Source organism: Strix uralensis, chromosome 20 (genome assembly GCF_047716275.1).
Source record: "Strix uralensis isolate ZFMK-TIS-50842 chromosome 20, bStrUra1, whole genome shotgun sequence".
Lineage (NCBI taxonomy): Eukaryota > Metazoa > Chordata > Aves > Strigiformes > Strigidae > Strix > Strix uralensis.
In genome coordinates, this window is record NC_133991.1 from 848,677 (window position 1) to 867,189 (window position 18,513).

At 59.3% G+C, this 18,513-nt stretch overlaps 1 long non-coding RNA gene across 1 annotated transcript; it reads right to left on the bottom strand.

Annotated features, from left to right (window-relative positions):
* Positions 1–15,376: 15,376 nt before the first annotated feature.
* LOC141952754 (uncharacterized) lies at positions 15,377–17,846 on the bottom strand. Its single transcript, XR_012631730.1, has 3 exons — positions 17,799–17,846; positions 16,055–16,225; positions 15,377–15,474 (listed from the first exon to the last, which is right to left on the bottom strand). It is a non-coding gene; the product is annotated as an uncharacterized LOC141952754 (long non-coding RNA).
* Positions 17,847–18,513: the final 667 nt, after the last annotated feature.

Consider the following 18,513-nt stretch of genomic DNA (forward strand, 5'->3'; position numbering starts at 1 on the left):
GCCGGCCCTGCTCCACCACGACCCCAGCCCCGCTGTCAGCCCAAGGTGCAGTGGGTGCTGCCCCACGCTGCCTGCGCATCCTCTGCGCTCTCCCTTCTGGGGACTGGCAAGGTGCTGCCCTCTCAGCACTGAGCAGCCATCAGCTCCTCAGCAAGTCCCTCACCCACTCAAGGCGGTGAGTCCCACCAGCTCCTGCCAGCTGGACACCACCGTCTGCCCAGAACAGCTCTGGCCCCAGTAAGGCTGTAACTGGGGCAGCAGCTGTTCCTGGGGCTCGGCTGGAACCCCAACTGCCACCAGAGACTCGACCATGTCTGCAGCTCGCCAGCGCCCACAAGGCCTGTAACTGAGTGTCACTGCAGTGAGGCTCTGAGCGGCCCCTTCCTACTGTGCAGGCTACGGCTTGTCCATCCACGCATCTAAAACCTCAGCTTGACAAGGCTTCTGCTTAACAGGGACAGACACCCACCGTGGGCTCGGGTGGTCCTGTCCAGCTCCTTCAGAATTCTCTGCATGACTTCTGAGGTCCACTGGGAGGGTTTTCCTGTTTGAGAGATGTACTTTGCTCTTTGAGGACCTGAATGGAAAGTCCAAAGTTAAATTTCTCACAAATACAATATAGAAAAAAAGTGTGTCGTCTGTGGAGTCAGCCAAGAAAACTCGCCCCTGCGACGCCAGGGAAGCGCCAGCGCAGGATCCGGATGAGGAGCTGGAAAAGCCTTCCCTGTACCCACATCTGCAACCAAACACCCACGAGAATTTCCATCATACACCGTCATGACCGAGCAGCAGAACATACGAGCGGATCACGCAATGGCACGGCACACACAGTGCAGGTCCACGTTCTCAGAGCCGCGAGAGACGCCTCGCTCACATCTGGGCTTTGAGCCGGCGGCTCTCAGAGGAATTCAAAAGCCGTGACGTACCCGTGCCATCTCCCTGAGCGTCCCCCCTGGAACCCAGCTGGGAAACAGGATAGTGATCGCCTCCAGCCACGTCTGTGAACAGACAGAACAGAGAAGCTCCCATGAGCTATTTCAATACACCTCTGCAGGTCTGAACGGCCGCGAAGGCACTTCCAACACGGGAGTGCTCCGTGGCACTCATGCCCCCCCTCCATCAGGAGCGCTGTGCAGACAGGTACTGGGTGCCTGGAGCAGGAGGATCTAAAACAAGACATGCACGGAGGTGTTGGGAGAAAGGACTCCCTGGAGCTCGCACCAGCTCTAAACTCAACCCCAACAAGCCCACCGCTGGCCTTGCAGCAGGCACTGGAAGCAGCACAGGGCCGGAGAGGCTGGCACAGACACCTTCGCAAGGCAGAGTGCTCACATCTCTGAGCCCAAGCCAGTCCCTCTCTGCCCCTCTTCTGCTCGGCTGAGCGTGGGCCAAGAGAGCGTTAACTGAAATTTCACAAGAACGGAATATTAAAACCTAAGTGCTCACTCATTCAGGGGACATACCTGTGCGATCGCCTCCAGGCCCCGAGACAAGATCCGGCCGAGCCGTCGGGTGGCCGTTGGCTTCGGGCACAGCTGTAATCAAGCACATTCCCGTGAGAGGTTGTGAGCTCCTTTGCCAGTGACCTGCAGTGACTGGAGGGGGTCAGGTGATGCCATGGGACCCAGACGTGGGTGGACATTTCCAGAGGTGCAGAGGGGCCGGGGTGACCTGTTAGCTGCACCTGGAGCCTTTCAAAATACTGTTTCCAGGCCCTGTGCAACAGCCCTCAAGGACCGGATGTATACATGTATGGCCCCTGGGCATTTCTTCCTGGGACACGTTTTCTGGGCAGAAAAGGCGCCCACGTGAAGACGTTATTGTTCACCTATCTGACGGAGAAGAGCCCAGTGACCAGGGAGAGGCTGCCCCAGCGCTGCCCCGTCTGTTCCCCGGGCTGTGGGCTGGGGCTGTGTGTCCCATGGTGACCCGGGCTGGCCCGGGGAAAGCGGGGAGAGCGTTGCAGGGCTGGAGCAGGAATGCTCCTGTTTTCCCCTGTGGACACCTCCCCAGGAGGGACGTCCCCGAGGCTGAAAGCTGGGGTCCAGCCGGGGAACGGCAGAGACACAAATCCCCGGACGTGGCTGTGCCCGGCCTGGGGAAGAAGTGCTCCCGAGGGCTATTGCCCGGCTGCTGCCGTGCTGCCGGGCCCTGACACGCAGACCGGGGCAAGGCTGCCCTGGGGCAGGCGGCACAGGGCCGGCTCCAGGGACACTTTCTCACTGCTGCTCCCAGTCCCACCGTCCACCCGGGAAAGGCCCCTGCAGCAAAGGCAGCCCCCTGCGCCTCCGTACAGGGCATCTGCCTCCCGCTGCCCGCGGAGCTGGACACAGCTCGCTCGGCCCAGCCCGGCCCTGCGGCTCTGCCGACCCTGCCCCACCATGACCCCAGCCCCGCTGTCAGCCCGAGGTGCAGTGGGTGCTGCCCCACGCTGCCAGGGCTGGGCGTTGGCCCTCATCTGCCCACCTACCTAATCCCCGCGCTTGCCATGGAGCAGCCCCGGCACCCTGGGCTCGCAGGGCCACTAGCAGCAGGACGAGGATCAGTGTGGGAGCCATGGTCCCCTTCACCTGCATGTGCACAGTGTTGCTGCTACTGCAGCTGCTGGCACATCTGATGTGTTGCCTGACAAGAGCACTACACACCCCGGCGTGGCACCGCAGGCCTCTGTGACCTCACAGTGCGGCCTCTCCCCTTCAGCCACGGCCCGGGGGAGGCGCTGCCCCGGGGCAGGTGGCACAGGGCCGGCTCCAGGGACACTTTCTCACTGCTGCTCCCAGTCCCACCGTCCACCCGGAAAAGGCCCCCGCAGCGGAGGCAGCCCCCTGCGCCTCCGTTCAGGGCATCTGCCTCCTGCTGCCCACGGAGCTGGACACAGCTCGCTCGGCCCAGCCCGGCCCTGCGGTTCTGCCGGCCCTGCTCCACCACGACCCCAGCCCCGCTGTCAGTCCAAGGTGCAGTGGGTGCTGCCCCACGCTGCCTGCGCATCCTCTGCGCTCTCCCTTCTGGGGACTGGCAAGGTGCTGCCCTCTCAGCACTGAGCAGCCATCAGCTCCTCAGCAAGTCCCTCACCCACTCAAGGCGGTGAGTCCCACCAGCTCCTGCCAGCTGGACACCACCGTCTGCCCAGAACAGCTCTGGCCCCAGTAAGGCTGTAACTGGGGCAGCAGCTGTTCCTGGGGCTCGGCTGGAACCCCAACTGCCACCAGAGACTCGACCATGTCTGCAGCTCGCCAGCGCCCACAAGGCCTGTAACTGAGTGTCACTGCAGTGAGGCTCTGAGCGGCCCCTTCCTACTGTGCAGGCTACGGCTTGTCCATCCACGCATCTAAAACCTCAGCTTGACAAGGCTTCTGCTTAACAGGGACAGACACCCACCGTGGGCTCGGGTGGTCCTGTCCAGCTCCTTCAGAATTCTCTGCATGACTTCTGAGGTCCACTGGGAGGGTTTTCCTGTTTGAGAGATGTACTTTGCTCTTTGAGGACCTGAATGGAAAGTCCAAAGTTAAATTTCTCACAAATACAATATAGAAAAAAAGTGTGTCGTCTGTGGAGTCAGCCAAGAAAACTCGCCCCTGCGACGCCAGGGAAGCGCCAGCGCAGGATCCGGATGAGGAGCTGGAAAAGCCTTCCCTGTACCCACATCTGCAACCAAACACCCACGAGAATTTCCATCATACACCGTCATGACCGAGCAGCAGAACATACGAGCGGATCACGCAATGGCACGGCACACACAGTGCAGGTCCACGTTCTCAGAGCCGCGAGAGACGCCTCGCTCACATCTGGGCTTTGAGCCGGCGGCTCTCAGAGGAATTCAAAAGCCGTGACGTACCCGTGCCATCTCCCTGAGCGTCCCCCCTGGAACCCAGCTGGGAAACAGGATAGTGATCGCCTCCAGCCACGTCTGTGAACAGACAGAACAGAGAAGCTCCCATGAGCTATTTCAATACACCTCTGCAGGTCTGAACGGCCGCGAAGGCACTTCCAACACGGGAGTGCTCCGTGGCACTCATGCCCCCCCTCCATCAGGAGCGCTGTGCAGACAGGTACTGGGTGCCTGGAGCAGGAGGATCTAAAACAAGACATGCACGGAGGTGTTGGGAGAAAGGACTCCCTGGAGCTCGCACCAGCTCTAAACTCAACCCCAACAAGCCCACCGCTGGCCTTGCAGCAGGCACTGGAAGCAGCACAGGGCCGGAGAGGCTGGCACAGACACCTTCGCAAGGCAGAGTGCTCACATCTCTGAGCCCAAGCCAGTCCCTCTCTGCCCCTCTTCTGCTCGGCTGAGCGTGGGCCAAGAGAGCGTTAACTGAAATTTCACAAGAACGGAATATTAAAACCTAAGTGCTCACTCATTCAGGGGACATACCTGTGCGATCGCCTCCAGGCCCCGAGACAAGATCCGGCCGAGCCGTCGGGTGGCCGTTGGCTTTGGGCACAGCTGTAATCAAGCACATTCCCGTGAGAGGTTGTGAGCTCCTTTGCCAGTGACCTGCAGTGACTGGAGGGGGTCAGGTGATGCCATGGGACCCAGACGTGGGTGGACATTTCCAGAGGTGCAGAGGGGCCGGGGTGACCTGTTAGCTGCACCTGGAGCCTTTCAAAATACTGTTTCCAGGCCCTGTGCAACAGCCCTCAAGGACCGGATGTATACATGTATGGCCCCTGGGCATTTCTTCCTGGGACACGTTTTCTGGGCAGAAAAGGCGCCCACGTGAAGACGTTATTGTTCACCTATCTGACGGAGAAGAGCCCAGTGACCAGGGAGAGGCTGCCCCAGCGCTGCCCCGTCTGTTCCCCGGGCTGTGGGCTGGGGCTGTGTGTCCCATGGTGACCCGGGCTGGCCCGGGGAAAGCGGGGAGAGCGTTGCAGGGCTGGAGCAGGAATGCTCCTGTTTTCCCCTGTGGACACCTCCCCAGGAGGGACGTCCCCGAGGCTGAAAGCTGGGGTCCAGCCGGGGAACGGCAGAGACACAAACCCCCCGGACGTGGCTGTGCCCGGCCTGGGGAAGAAGTGCTCCCGAGGGCTATTGCCCGGCTGCTGCCGTGCTGCCGGGCCCTGACACGCAGACCGGGGCAAGGCTGCCCTGGGGCAGGCGGCACAGGGCCGGCTCCAGGGACACTTTCTCACTGCTGCTCCCAGTCCCACCGTCCACCCGGGAAAGGCCCCTGCAGCAAAGGCAGCCCCCTGCGCCTCCGTACAGGGCATCTGCCTCCCGCTGCCCGCGGAGCTGGACACAGCTCGCTCGGCCCAGCCCGGCCCTGCGGCTCTGCCGACCCTGCCCCACCATGACCCCAGCCCCGCTGTCAGCCCGAGGTGCAGTGGGTGCTGCCCCACGCTGCCAGGGCTGGGCGTTGGCCCTCATCTGCCCACCTACCTAATCCCCGCGCTTGCCATGGAGCAGCCCCGGCACCCTGGGCTCGCAGGGCCACTAGCAGCAGGACGAGGATCAGTGTGGGAGCCATGGTCCCCTTCACCTGCATGTGCACAGTGTTGCTGCTACTGCAGCTGCTGGCACATCTGATGTGTTGCCTGGCAAGAGCACTACACACCCCGGCGTGGCACCGCAGGCCTCTGTGACCTCACAGTGCGGCCTCTCCCCTTCAGCCACGGCCCGGGGGAGGCGCTGCCCCGGGGCAGGTGGCACAGGGCCGGCTCCAGGGACACTTTCTCACTGCTGCTCCCAGTCCCACCGTCCACCCGGAAAAGGCCCCCGCAGCGGAGGCAGCCCCCTGCGCCTCCGTTCAGGGCATCTGCCTCCTGCTGCCCACGGAGCTGGACACAGCTCGCTCAGCCCAGCCCGGCCCTGCGGTTCTGCCGGCCCTGCTCCACCACGACCCCAGCCCCGCTGTCAGCCCAAGGTGCAGTGGGTGCTGCCCCACGCTGCCTGCGCATCCTCTGCGCTCTCCCTTCTGGGGACTGGCAAGGTGCTGCCCTCTCAGCACTGAGCAGCCATCAGCTCCTCAGCAAGTCCCTCACCCACTCAAGGCGGTGAGTCCCACCAGCTCCTGCCAGCTGGACACCACCGTCTGCCCAGAACAGCTCTGGCCCCAGTAAGGCTGTAACTGGGGCAGCAGCTGTTCCTGGGGCTCGGCTGGAACCCCAACTGCCACCAGAGACTCGACCATGTCTGCAGCTCGCCAGCGCCCACAAGGCCTGTAACTGAGTGTCACTGCAGTGAGGCTCTGAGCGGCCCCTTCCTACTGTGCAGGCTACGGCTTGTCCATCCACGCATCTAAAACCTCAGCTTGACAAGGCTTCTGCTTAACAGGGACAGACACCCACCGTGGGCTCGGGTGGTCCTGTCCAGCTCCTTCAGAATTCTCTGCATGACTTCTGAGGTCCACTGGGAGGGTTTTCCTGTTTGAGAGATGTACTTTGCTCTTTGAGGACCTGAATGGAAAGTCCAAAGTTAAATTTCTCACAAATACAATATAGAAAAAAAGTGTGTCGTCTGTGGAGTCAGCCAAGAAAACTCGCCCCTGCGACGCCAGGGAAGCGCCAGCGCAGGATCCGGATGAGGAGCTGGAAAAGCCTTCCCTGTACCCACATCTGCAACCAAACACCCACGAGAATTTCCATCATACACCGTCATGACCGAGCAGCAGAACATACGAGCGGATCACGCAATGGCACGGCACACACAGTGCAGGTCCACGTTCTCAGAGCCGCGAGAGACGCCTCGCTCACATCTGGGCTTTGAGCCGGCGGCTCTCAGAGGAATTCAAAAGCCGTGACGTACCCGTGCCATCTCCCTGAGCGTCCCCCCTGGAACCCAGCTGGGAAACAGGATAGTGATCGCCTCCAGCCACGTCTGTGAACAGACAGAACAGAGAAGCTCCCATGAGCTATTTCAATACACCTCTGCAGGTCTGAACGGCCGCGAAGGCACTTCCAACACGGGAGTGCTCCGTGGCACTCATGCCCCCCCTCCATCAGGAGCGCTGTGCAGACAGGTACTGGGTGCCTGGAGCAGGAGGATCTAAAACAAGACATGCACGGAGGTGTTGGGAGAAAGGACTCCCTGGAGCTCGCACCAGCTCTAAACTCAACCCCAACAAGCCCACCGCTGGCCTTGCAGCAGGCACTGGAAGCAGCACAGGGCCGGAGAGGCTGGCACAGACACCTTCGCAAGGCAGAGTGCTCACATCTCTGAGCCCAAGCCAGTCCCTCTCTGCCCCTCTTCTGCTCGGCTGAGCGTGGGCCAAGAGAGCGTTAACTGAAATTTCACAAGAACGGAATATTAAAACCTAAGTGCTCACTCATTCAGGGGACATACCTGTGCGATCGCCTCCAGGCCCCGAGACAAGATCCGGCCGAGCCGTCGGGTGGCCGTTGGCTTTGGGCACAGCTGTAATCAAGCACATTCCCGTGAGAGGTTGTGAGCTCCTTTGCCAGTGACCTGCAGTGACTGGAGGGGGTCAGGTGATGCCATGGGACCCAGACGTGGGTGGACATTTCCAGAGGTGCAGAGGGGCCGGGGTGACCTGTTAGCTGCACCTGGAGCCTTTCAAAATACTGTTTCCAGGCCCTGTGCAACAGCCCTCAAGGACCGGATGTATACATGTATGGCCCCTGGGCATTTCTTCCTGGGACACGTTTTCTGGGCAGAAAAGGCGCCCACGTGAAGACGTTATTGTTCACCTATCTGACGGAGAAGAGCCCAGTGACCAGGGAGAGGCTGCCCCAGCGCTGCCCCGTCTGTTCCCCGGGCTGTGGGCTGGGGCTGTGTGTCCCATGGTGACCCGGGCTGGCCCGGGGAGAGCGGGGAGAGCGTTGCAGGGCTGGAGCAGGAATGCTCCTGTTTTCCCCTGTGGACACCTCCCCAGGAGGGACGTCCCCGAGGCTGAAAGCTGGGGTCCAGCCGGGGAACGGCAGAGACACAAACCCCCCGGACGTGGCTGTGCCCGGCCTGGGGAAGAAGTGCTCCCGAGGGCTATTGCCCGGCTGCTGCCGTGCTGCCGGGCCCTGACACGCAGACCGGGGCAAGGCTGCCCTGGGGCAGGCGGCACAGGGCCGGCTCCAGGGACACTTTCTCACTGCTGCTCCCAGTCCCACCGTCCACCCGGGAAAGGCCCCTGCAGCAAAGGCAGCCCCCTGCGCCTCCGTACAGGGCATCTGCCTCCCGCTGCCCGCGGAGCTGGACACAGCTCGCTCGGCCCAGCCCGGCCCTGCGGCTCTGCCGGCCCTGCCCCACCATGACCCCAGCCCCGCTGTCAGCCCAAGGTGCAGTGGGTGCTGCCCCACGCTTCCAGGGCTGGGCGTTGGCCCTCATCTGCCCACCTACCTAATCCCCGCGCTTGCCATGGAGCAGCCCCGGCACCCTGGGCTCGCAGGGCCACTAGCAGCAGGACGAGGATCAGTGTGGGAGCCATGGTCCCCTTCACCTGCATGTGCACAGTGTTGCTGCTACTGCAGCTGCTGGCACATCTGATGTGTTGCCTGGCAACAGCACTACACACCCCGGCGTGGCACCGCAGGCCTCTGTGACCTCACAGTGCGGCCTCTCCCCTTCAGCCACGGCCCGGGGGAGGCGCTGCCCCGGGGCAGGTGGCACAGGGCCGGCTCCAGGGACGCTTTCTCACTGCTGCTCCCAGTCCCACCGTCCACCCGGAAAAGGCCCCCGCAGCGGAGGCAGCCCCCTGCGCCTCCGTTCAGGGCATCTGCCTCCTGCTGCCCACGGAGCTGGACACAGCTCGCTCGGCCCAGCCCGGCCCTGCGGTTCTGCCGGCCCTGCTCCACCACGACCCCAGCCCCGCTGTCAGTCCAAGGTGCAGTGGGTGCTGCCCCACGCTGCCTGCGCATCCTCTGCGCTCTCCCTTCTGGGGACTGGCAAGGTGCTGCCCTCTCAGCACTGAGCAGCCATCAGCTCCTCAGCAAGTCCCTCACCCACTCAAGGCGGTGAGTCCCACCAGCTCCTGCCAGCTGGACACCACCGTCTGCCCAGAACAGCTCTGGCCCCAGTAAGGCTGTAACTGGGGCAGCAGCTGTTCCTGGGGCTCGGCTGGAACCCCAACTGCCACCAGAGACTCGACCATGTCTGCAGCTCGCCAGCGCCCACAAGGCCTGTAACTGAGTGTCATTGCAGTGAGGCTCTGAGCGGCCCCTTCCTACTGTGCAGGCTACGGCTTGTCCATCCACGCATCTAAAACCTCAGCTTGACAAGGCTTCTGCTTAACAGGGACAGACACCCACCGTGGGCTCGGGTGGTCCTGTCCAGCTCCTTCAGAATTCTCTGCATGACTTCTGAGGTCCACTGGGAGGGTTTTCCTGTTTGAGAGATGTACTTTGCTCTTTGAGGACCTGAATGGAAAGTCCAAAGTTAAATTTCTCACAAATACAATATTGAAAACAAGTGTGTCGTCTGTGGAGTCAGCCAAGAAAACTCGCCCCTGCGACGCCAGGGAAGCGCCAGCGCAGGATCCGGATGAGGAGCTGGAAAAGCCTTCCCTGTACCCACATCTGCAACCAAACACCCACGAGAATTTCCATCATACACCGTCATGACCGAGCAGCAGAACATACGAGCGGATCACGCAATGGCACGGCACACACAGTGCAGGTCCACGTTCTCAGAGCCGCGAGAGACGCCTCGCTCACATCTGGGCTTTGAGCCGGCGGCTCTCAGAGGAATTCAAAAGCCGTGACGTACCCGTGCCATCTCCCTGAGCGTCCCCCCTGGAACCCAGCTGGGAAACAGGATAGTGATCGCCTCCAGCCACGTCTGTGAACAGACAGAATAGAGAAGCTCCCATGAGCTATTTCAATACACCTCTGCAGGTCTGAACGGCCGCGAAGGCACTTCCAACACGGGAGTGCTCCGTGGCACTCATGCCCCCCCTCCATCAGGAGCGCTGTGCAGACAGGTACTGGGTGCCTGGAGCAGGAGGATCTAAAACAAGACATGCACGGAGGTGTTGGGAGAAAGGACTCCCTGGAGCTCGCACCAGCTCTAAACTCAACCCCAACAAGCCCACCGCTGGCCTTGCAGCAGGCACTGGAAGCAGCACAGGGCCGGAGAGGCTGGCACAGACACCTTCGCAAGGCAGAGTGCTCACATCTCTGAGCCCAAGCCAGTCCCTCTCTGCCCCTCTTCTGCTCGGCTGAGCGTGGGCCAAGAGAGCGTTAACTGAAATTTCACAAGAACGGAATATTAAAACCTAAGTGCTCACTCATTCAGGGGACATACCTGTGCGATCGCCTCCAGGCCCCGAGACAAGATCCGGCCGAGCCGTCGGGTGGCCGTTGGCTTCGGGCACAGCTGTAATCAAGCACATTCCCGTGAGAGGTTGTGAGCTCCTTTGCCAGTGACCTGCAGTGACTGGAGGGGGTCAGGTGATGCCATGGGACCCAGACGTGGGTGGACATTTCCAGAGGTGCAGAGGGGCCGGGGTGACCCGTTAGCTGCACCTGGAGCCTTTCAAAATACTGTTTCCAGGCCCTGTGCAACAGCCCTCAAGGACCGGATGTATACATGTATGGCCCCTGGGCATTTCTTCCTGGGACACGTTTTCTGGGCAGAAAAGGCGCCCACGTGAAGACGTTATTGTTCACCTATCTGACGGAGAAGAGCCCAGTGACCAGGGAGAGGCTGCCCCAGCGCTGCCCCGTCTGTTCCCCGGGCTGTGGGCTGGGGCTGTGTGTCCCATGGTGACCCGGGCTGGCCCGGGGAGAGCGGGGAGAGCGTTGCAGGGCTGGAGCAGGAATGCTCCTGTTTTCCCCTGTGGACACCTCCCCAGGAGGGACGTCCCCGAGGCTGAAAGCTGGGGTCCAGCCGGGGAACGGCAGAGACACAAACCCCCCGGACGTGGCTGTGCCCGGCCTGGGGAAGAAGTGCTCCCGAGGGCTATTGCCCGGCTGCTGCCGTGCTGCCGGGCCCTGACACGCAGACCGGGGCAAGGCTGCCCTGGGGCAGGCGGCACAGGGCCGGCTCCAGGGACACTTTCTCACTGCTGCTCCCAGTCCCACCGTCCACCCGGGAAAGGCCCCTGCAGCAAAGGCAGCCCCCTGCGCCTCCGTACAGGGCATCTGCCTCCCGCTGCCCGCGGAGCTGGACACAGCTCGCTCGGCCCAGCCCGGCCCTGCGGCTCTGCCGACCCTGCCCCACCATGACCCCAGCCCCGCTGTCAGCCCGAGGTGCAGTGGGTGCTGCCCCACGCTGCCAGGGCTGGGCGTTGGCCCTCATCTGCCCACCTACCTAATCCCCGCGCTTGCCATGGAGCAGCCCCGGCACCCTGGGCTCGCAGGGCCACTAGCAGCAGGACGAGGATCAGTGTGGGAGCCATGGTCCCCTTCACCTGCATGTGCACAGTGTTGCTGCTACTGCAGCTGCTGGCACATCTGATGTGTTGCCTGGCAACAGCACTGCACACCCCGGCGTGGCACCGCAGGCCTCTGTGACCTCACAGTGCGGCCTCTCCCCTTCAGCCACGGCCCGGGGGAGGGGCTGCCCCGGGGCAGGTGGCACAGTGCCGGCTCCAGGGACACTGTGAAGAGCATCTTTTTTTCTGAGCTGACGGCAACAGGTGGCAAGCGTGATGGAGGGCTGCTGCACTGTGGCTGTCAGCTGTGAGCTGTGCAGCTTGTTCCCCACGCTCCTGCAGCTCTCCAGCACGGGTAAGGTTTTCAGGAGCTCTTTTACAAAGGGTTGCAGTTTTTGAAAAATTGTGTTGCCAGACAATGTTGAACTTTGTGTGGAACAAGGCCTGAGTAATTGAAGTGTACAGAGGAGATATCCTAACCTTGATAAGAGACACATCCTGGCAGAACTGCTGGAACAAGGCAGAAAAGAAAGAACAGCTTGTCCGGGCAACAGAGTTGGGGAACATCCAAGGAGAAGAAATTGCCCTCAAAAGTCTCGTGACCATAAAAGGGAAAAAGGAGTAGGGGGGTGACTCCCCAAACGACCACCTGAGACCCCTGCACATGCGTAGTAAAGTGTTGCAACATCTGCATTATGGAAATGTAGTAGATAGGTGGAAAGGCGGAGGCTTCTTGAAAAACGTATGAATATTCATGGCTTGAAGGTACATAAAGGGTGACCTTTTGTTTTAGTGTGTGCATGATCCCCCACGCACCCAGCGCCGAATAATGAAATGCCTGCTTCTTAACGCTACATTGGTGTTGAGAGGTTTATTCCCGATTTTGGTGACCCAGTGGGGCTGTCCAGTGTCAAAAGCTGCAGCTGCTGGTCTGTGGGGGTGGGTGGACAGGGCTGGGGGCTGCTGCGAGAGCCCTGCCTGAGGGTCCCAACGGGCTGGGAGAACAATGTGGCACCCAAGACTCTCTTAACATGGGTGTGACCTGGGTTACCCCCCCAGCCAAGGCCAAAAACTCTCAACAGGGTGAAAGGGTGGGCACACGTGGGACTGGGTAGGTGCAGGGGCTGGACGAGGGGAAGGCAGAGGGGATCTCTGGCAGAGGCTGAGGTGGGCTGTTCCCTGTTGTTGCAGCCACCTTTCCCCACGAACGGTCCAGGCCCTCAGAAGGCTGGAGCCGTTATCACCAATGGAGGAACATATTCAGGCACGTCTCTGAGAACAACAGGTGGCATCAAGAGCAGCAGAAGTAGCTCCCCTGGTAACTGTCTCCAAAAAGGGCTGCGCTTTCCCTGCTGCAAGGCCCATCCCTCCACTGAGGGCAGCCCTGGGGGAAAGAGGAGATTCTCTGACACCCCTCATGAGACAGCAGCAGGGTCTGGAGGCTGGCTTTGGGCTGGACCAACCTGACACCCAAGGGGGACTGCCTGGGCACCCAGAAAAGGCTTTCTATGTGGGATGTAAAAGTCCTGGCTGCAGACAGAGGGATCCCTCTGATGGCTGGCTCTCCCCTTTCCGAACCAGAGAGCGTGTCCTTCCCTGGCACAGTCCTGCCCCAGGACACCTCACCCCGAGGCGGGACACCTGCACGGGACACCCAAGGTCTTGGCTGCACTTGATTCAGGCCCAGGCTGAGCAGCTGCCCCTGGGACCTGCTCAGGGGCTTGGGCACAAGGGGCCTCTCCCAGCTCAGAGACACCTTTAGGCTCCATTGCAAGCAGATCCCATCCCAGGTGGCCGGAGCTCAGCCTGCGGGACTTCTCTGCTTCCTCCCTGTCCATAAGATCTCCCACTTCTCTTTCTTCCTCCCCGCATTAGATGCTAGTTCCACATCAGAGGGGAAAGGGGTGACTGTTTCCCAGGCCACAGTGGTGCCAGCAGTGGTGCCAGCTGTTCCCGGAAAGGCCTGAGTGCTGCTGGGCGCTGCTCAGGGGCTCCCCAGTGCTGCCAGGGAGGGGATGCAGCCACCACCTCCCCCAACATCCCCCACCTCTCCCACTCCACGGGGCTGTGGCGACACACTCACGGGAGGATCCCCAATGCCAGACTGGCTGTTGCCCCCGTTGACAGGGCGACTGGGCGTCCCGGCTGGCCCCAACACTGCCATGGCAACGGCGGGGACACAATGGGGGGCAGCTCCGGGACACGGGGGCAGAGGGGACAGGGATGCTCAGTGCCCAAAGCACCCAGTGAGCACAGCAAGCAGGCCCTGAAACCGCCTCCAGCACACCCGCCTGGCTCCAGCACAGCCACGGCCCCGGGTGCGTTACCCCGGCACGGGGCAGCGGCTACAGACAGTCCCTTGCTGACCCCGTTCCGCTCTCTGACCCAGTCCTGGGCCTCACCGTGCCTGGAGATGGAAAATTCCTCAGACAGACAGACCCCCCCCTCACACAGAGCTCCCTGCCCAGGTACACGGGTGCAGCTGAGACAGGGAAGTGGAGGAAGGACCAAGTCTCTTCCAGGCTTCTTCCCAATGTCCGGGCTTATCGGTTCCAAGAAGGCTTGCAAGCCAGCCACAAAATGAAGCACCAGCCATTGCCCCCAGGGGAGACCCCCGCTTTCAAAAAGAGAGCCCAGAAGTTGAAATTCACACCACCATGGATGCTCAGGACTGTGGAGTCAGAGGAGGTATAGGGTTTATATCGCTGCCCCCTCTCCATTCCGGGGGTTGGACATACCCACCTCTGCTCCCTCAGGGACCAACAAGCCCCTCTTCCCTTGCCAACACTCTCTCTGCTCCATGAGCTCCCCTCTGCTTTCCTGCACAATATCCAACTGTCACCAGTAAGCTTAGCTTGGAGCCGTCATTCCCAACTCACATTTGGCTCTCAGCTGGCTGCCTGCATTTCTGACTCCAAGAGAACACATGTGGAGCAGCCCAGGGCATGGAGAGGGGATCACACTGGCACACAGCCCAGCACAGAAGCAAGCCAGCCCCCTCAGCACTTCAGACAAGCCACCCTCCTCCATCCTAGCAGGGTCTGACCGAAGCAGGCTGCTGGCCCTGCTCTCTTCAGGGGCACAGGGAACTGTTGGTTCACGCAGGGAGCCACTCTACAGGGCTGAAAATCCTTCCCCCACGCCCTGGGAAATGCTGCTGACAGCTCTCATCCTCCTGCAGAAACACACGAACGTACAGCCAAGGGCAGCAGCAGGCGTGTGGCATTATTAACCTCTCTCTTGCTGCAGTGCCAGAAGGACACAGGGCACCATCAGCCTGCATCCCCCCGCAGCCCTGCTGCAGGCTCCGAGACAAAGCCCCAGCACAGGCACTGCCCAGCTCTGGACACCAGGACCAGAGCCCCTGGCGGGTGACACAGGCACATCAGAAACATCTTTCCTGGCATCAGTGCTGCACTCACCAGATCGAACCCACAGAGTAACTGGGCACAGCTGGTGTCTTGCAGAGGACACGGAGCTGCAGCAAAGGCAAAGACAAGGGCTGCAGTGAGGCCCCAGGGAGAGGAGGGCAGTGCTGGCACAGACAGCTTACACCATCCGTGGGAGCATTCCCTTCCTCTGTTTTAACCCATGAAGGAAGAACTCCAGCGCTCAGCGAAGGGACTGACTGCGACACTCAAACCGTTTTAGATGCTATCAAAACATTTCCTCCCAAATAACTGCAGTGAGATCACTTACCCAGCTGCATCGTCATGAAGTCCCAAGCATGAATTCCCAAATGGGCAGCCCATAATCCTTTCTGTTTATTTTACATCCCACTTCCAAACCCTGAGCTGGTTCTCTACTCCTTTTCTAAATCAAGACAGTATCTCAAATGTCTACATTTTGCACACCCCAACATTAGCGGTGCAACCATGATATCCAAGAAGAGTAAATTGGTTTTTCCCCACTGCTTTTTGAAACAAAGCAAAGTCCTTGGCCCCAACAAGTGTAATGCCTCCTAGGTTTTCTTTTTCTGTAATACTATGAAACCATTTAATCCAGCCAGCTGTCTTTGTGTAAATGCAGAAGAAAATTTACAAGCCTCAAGAAGTTAATCACAGCTCAAAGGGAATCTCTGACCTGGAGGTTAGCAAGGCAGTAACTGTGAGGCTGTGACTGCCAGGAGACAATGCCACAGGAAGATGGGTCCATTCTGGATGGAGGTTCAGGCCTGACTCAGCAGGGTACTGCCCTTAGGCATCTCAGCCTAAACAAGAAAGTGAACATTTGTCAAGGGCACTGATCACCTACACAGTTACAAGATGCTTCAGTAGTTGTTCCTGGGGCTCACTCTACCTTAATCCCAACTCTCCTGGCCTTGTGTTTCCTCTGGCAGCTAAAAACCACCGAAGTCTTCACCATATTGAGGGCAGAAACACGCTGCAGTACCAGCACACTGTAGGAGCAGGGCTTAGTGGCCTTTCACAGTCACAGAGGCAGAGCAGGGGTCAGCCTCTCCTCCTCCGCACCCAGCTCTTCTCCTCAGCTGGCAGGGTCCTGCCAGGACACTCTCCATCCCACCCAGTGCCATGGGGCACCACAGGCTGGGGAGCACCAGGCCCTCCACTCCTCCACCCAAGGAGGGCACAGAGCCTCCTTCAGAGCCCAAGCACATGGCAGCTCTCTACTACTGGGCATCTCACGCATTTAAAACCATGGCAATACCTGAGCACCCACAGCCCAGCAAGACCCTCTCATGGTCAGCTCCAAGGACCACACTAAATGCCACAAGTGGACCTTCCCTCCAACTTCTTCAGGCCAAGAAAAAAGAACTTCATGTGCTTTACCTGGTCCACCACAGCTTGGTTGGCATTTGCAGCTTCTGGCATCACTTGGCAGCTCCATTTGCAGTGGGACGGGTCTCCTTGGCTCCTGGCTTCACAGCAAATCGGTCATCCAAAGCCCCAGCAGGTCCAGTACCTCTCCTGCAGGCCACTTTCAAACACCAACACCTGGGTCTGCGATTTGAAGCAAAGGAGAGGAAGATTAGAAAAAACAAGAGCTGTAAGTGGGACACAGGGAAGGGACAAACTCAGCCCGTGACATGCATTTCAGCCTCAGCCCACAGGAGCCCCAGGCACGGTCATGGCAGCTACAAAGCACCACAGCGTGTTCAGAAGCAGTGCTGGGAAAGGAGCAGCTTGCTTTCTTTATGCCTTGTGAAGCACTGAAGGGACAAGCTGGTCTCCTCGCCACTGCCAGGCCAGCGGGTGCAGCTCCCTGCAGCACACGGGCTGTGCCAAGAGGTGCTGGGGCAGCCTGAAGGCACCAGCTCTGCTGGCCAAGGAAGTTACAAGGTGAACAGGCATCAAGAAAAAAGGCAAAGTGGAATGTGGCTTTACCTGCTCTGGGCAGTTGCCTTCACAGGCTTAATACAACCATGCAACAGCCACAACTGCTGAGTTTGAACTCAAGCAAAATCCCAAAGCAATTGCTGGATTAGTCAAATATTTGGCTGCATTTGTATCCAAAAGTCTTTTGTCAAAAAACCTGGGCATTTTGTTAAAGAACAGACACACAGAGGCCGTCCTGGGCTCGAACCTAAGCCAGGGCTTCATGATTTTTAAACAGGGCACCTAGTGCACCCCTTCAAAGAGCCTCTGCTCTCTGCCGTGGAAGTACTGTCAGACTCCACAGCTTTGACGTGATCGAGGTCTCCACGCTGACTCCCAGCACATCACATTTTGGCAGTGGGAGCAGAGGGGCAGGTTTTCATTTTCCACATAGAAATCGTCCAAGCTGAACTGTTAAACCAGCTCCTTGGGTTCTCCCTTTGAACCTCTTCCCACCCTTCACACATCCCAAGAACTACCATGAATCAAAGAGCCAGAAACAAAACCAGCCCCAAACATCTCCTGCAGATTCTCCTTGAGAGAAATCTTCCCACTCATGAAAAAACAGCTTTGTAATAAGCATATGGCCCCAAAAGCAGAGGGGAAAACCCTTCAAAACACAAAGCAGGAGCGGAGCCACTCGTGAAATCAGACCGGGTGATCAGAAACGCTGATCGGTCTGTGCAGGGAGCATCAAAGGCCTGAAAGAATGAATCTGCCGAGCCACTGGTATCATTTAAAACAGCTGGGGTTTTAGAAGACAAGACAGTAGCCACATTAAAAAAACAAAAATGAGGATAAAAAAATTAAAAGGTAGGCACCCCAATGGGCCCAGAAACAGCCAGGTTTGCATCTCAGTGACCATCAGCACAAACATCTCTGAGTCTCAAGGCTCAGCGTTGCAGGACAGACCCGCCCAACCCGGAGCTGTCAGCCTCACGGCAGAGCTTCTGTTTCCCATTACCAGGTCTGTTACAGGAGCAGCTCAAGAGGGTGCAGGTTTTATTTGAGCAGCCTCTCTCTGCCAAGGATGAAAACAGGGACCTGAGTACCCCAGTTATGACTTCTTCTCACACTGAAAAGTCTTCCTAGTGCACCCTGGCACCTGATCTCATTAAAAGGGAAGAGGGGGAGCAGATGGAAACCAAAAGCAGCTGCCAGCTGCCAACCACTGACCCCGTCCGACTCCATTGCTCACCCCACTGTGGCAGAGGCACAACTGGCTGCTCCTGGAAGGACAACAACAAGGCCAGCAGGAGACAAGGAGGATTTCAGGTGGGCAATAAACAGCAGGAGCAGATGAAGTCTTGGTAAATAAGAGATCCTTTGTCAGGAAGAAATTCATCTGCAATCAGGAAAGACAACACATGAGGACTGTGCCACGCCCGGGACCATCCTGTCCCTGCAAACAGGGAGGAGCGGTGTGCTGGCTGGAGCAGCCACCATGTCTCAAGCCTCTCCAGCACGTCTCTCCCTCCAGGCACCAGCAAACCCAGCAGCAAAGTCCCGGTACATGAGCTGGGATCCCCGGCAGGGCCTGCAGGAATCACACTCCTATCCCACAGCCTCTAGTTCAGGTATTCAAGCACTCCAGAAAGCCTCAGCAGACCCAGGTGATGTCCTGTAAGCAAGAGCATAAGAGAAGGTACATATATCCACCACCCTTCCCTCCAAGGTGTTTACTTCATTCCTATCCCCAGAGCATCCCCCGTGGGCTCCACCACAGAGACAGCCCTGACACTTTCCCTTACAAAACCGCACGGGGACTCCCAGGGCAACCAGGCCAGAGAAGAAACCTTCCTCATTTCCTGAACCAACCCAAAACTACTTTTTCCTCTTTCCTATAGATAGAAAAAATAAAATCCCCCCCATGACAGAGGCAGCACCTAAGATGGACCAAGGGTGACATTAAA